We start from the raw sequence: 2724 nt of genomic DNA on the forward strand, positions 1-2724 counted from the left end.
CCTGATGGCACCCATGAGATAGAAAATGAGAGACTAACCTCAAATTCGGCAGAACTACTTCACCGATTTGAAGCGTTTGTTAGGGAAACTAAAGACAATTTCTATGTTGTGAACATTCCCTGGCAGAGAAGGAAAAAGAAATAGAGGAGCTTAAAACTAAACTTTATTTTGCTGAAGAAAATATCAAACACTTAAAAGAGAGCCTTCAGAAACAGAATAGATCGCGCTCCCGTCAAACTCTGGCATCCACTTCGAATGAAGGAAATATATTACTTATTGGAGATTCTTGTTTAAAAGAAGTAAAGTCTAATGACCTCAACGATAATGCTATGATCAGAACCCTCCCCCGAAGCAAATCTGGATCTACTAAAGTCCTGGATTAGGGAAAAACTGGAAACTTCACCGAAAGAATGTATCATCTACTGTGGTACTCAAGACCTGCTCGACGAAGATGTAGCGCTGGAAAAAGTCCTCGATAACCTGGGCACCATTGTAGCTGAACTCAAAGAGAAAAATAATGACATTGTAGTAAAGGTTTGTGAACTTGTTCCAGCTCTAGAAGCAAGACATGATTTGAATAGTAGAATAAATCAATATAACTGTAAATTGCTAGAATGGTGTGACAGAAATGGTGTTGTTTTAATTGAGACACAAAGGTTTTTTAAGCTTGGAACAGGCGATACAGATACAAATTGCTATGAAAATCAGGATGATAAAAACTATGATTTGCTAAATAGAATTGGTGCGGTTAGGTTGCTAGATGCAATTTCATCTATATGCACAAACGACTTTCTCTGTTATAATTGGAAAGAAATCAAGTCAAATATATGTAATCTGAAAAATAATAACTATAGGATTAATCATGTAAAGAGTAAAAGTAGCAACCTTATGATAAATCGGGAGGTAGAAGGAAGGAATAAAACTAGGTTACATAGAAATAGCTATCAACACTCAAGGAATAATTCTTATCATCGAGGTAGACTTGGTTATGGCAGAGACCAAGCGCACTTTGGTAGTACAAATGCTAGACAAGGATATGATAGAACTAACAGAGCAGTTAACGACTACTATTATTCATATACCGAAAGAAATGGGTATGGGTGCTACAAATGTGGTGAATTTAATCACCACCAATCCGACTGTAGGTTCGACCATAAGGTTAGGTGTTACTCATGCCATGAATATGGACACAAAAGCAAACAATGTCAGAAAAATATCCATTACTAGGACATAGGCCAAGAAGGCAGTGACATTGAGAATGCTAAATGTAATGATTTTCTAAAAATTGTACATATAAATGCCCAATCAATACTTGGTCATATACTTGAAATACAGTTAATGCTAAAAGAACAAAAAATCGATATTTTATGTATTAGTGAGACATGGCTGTATCCTTATATAAGAGATACTTTTATTCATATACCTGAGTATAATATATATCGTGAGGATCATGGTCGAGGTGGAGGTGTATGTTTGTTTATAAGGAATTATTTGAAAGTCACCGAGCTGAAATTTGGGATCGAAAAACAGGAGGGAGTGGAAGATAAGTGGGTCTCCGTCCAGCATCGAAAATTTCCCTCTATTATTGTCGGGTACGTGTACCGCCATCCTAAAGCTGCTGTTACCTCTTTTAACTATATTTCAGACGTTTTTAAGGAAGTAATTTTACGCAATAAGCCTATTTTCATTTACGGGGATTTTAATGATGATCTGTTAAAAAAGGAGAACAAACTGGGTAAGCTAATTAAAAACTTAAGATTTGACCAGATTGTAGATAAACCCACACGAATCACTTCTACCTCAGCATCCCTTATCGATCTAGTCATTACTAATGCTAAATATATGATAACAAAATCAGAGGTAACCCCTAGCTCAATAGCAGATCACGAGAATATTTTAACTTTGCTGAACGTTCGTAAACCGAAAAGGCAAACTATTTTTAAAACTTTTAGGTGCTTGAAAAATTACTCTCAAGAAACTCTTTGCTCTCTACTTATGAATAATGTTCACATATTGAATCAAATTTTAAGCACTGATAACGTAGGTAAGCAAGTAGAAATTTTAACCAATGTTTTCACATCCTGTGTAGATATGTGCGCACCTATGGTTACTAGAGAAGTAACTCGTCCCCCTGCCCCTTGGATTTCTGATACTATAAAAGAGACGATAATGGTAAGAGATAACGTGAAAAATAAACTAAAAAATCAAAGAGAAAATATTCAGCTTAGAGAAACTCATAAGGAACTGAAGAAAAAGGTAAACTCGATGTTAACTGATAGTAGAAGGCAGTAGTATAAACAAGAATTTAATAATGCTAAAGGTAACATGGCTGCTACGTGGAAGATTACTAAAAATATGCTTTTCAATGGAATAAACAGCGATACGAATAAGCTGAATTGTGATACCAAAGATGATTTGCAACGAAAAGCTGAAGAGTTTAACGAATTCTTTGCAGAAGTGGGGAGAAAGACCTTTGAAAAAACACAGGAAGAACTGCATAACCGCATGCCTTTGGAAACAGACCCTATTATCCCTCACAGTAGAGTCGATAGTTTTAAACCAAGGCCAGTGGACTGTAACACAGTAATCTTAGTCATTAAAGATTTGAAAGAAACTAACGCCTTTGGATCTGACGGTATTTGTTTACGTTTTATTAGAGATGGTTTATATGTTATTGCTTTTTACCTTACGATAATTATCAATACATCAATTGTTACTTATTCA

The sequence above is a fragment of the Macrobrachium rosenbergii genome, chromosome 12, assembly GCF_040412425.1.
Source record: "Macrobrachium rosenbergii isolate ZJJX-2024 chromosome 12, ASM4041242v1, whole genome shotgun sequence".
Lineage (NCBI taxonomy): Eukaryota > Metazoa > Arthropoda > Malacostraca > Decapoda > Palaemonidae > Macrobrachium > Macrobrachium rosenbergii.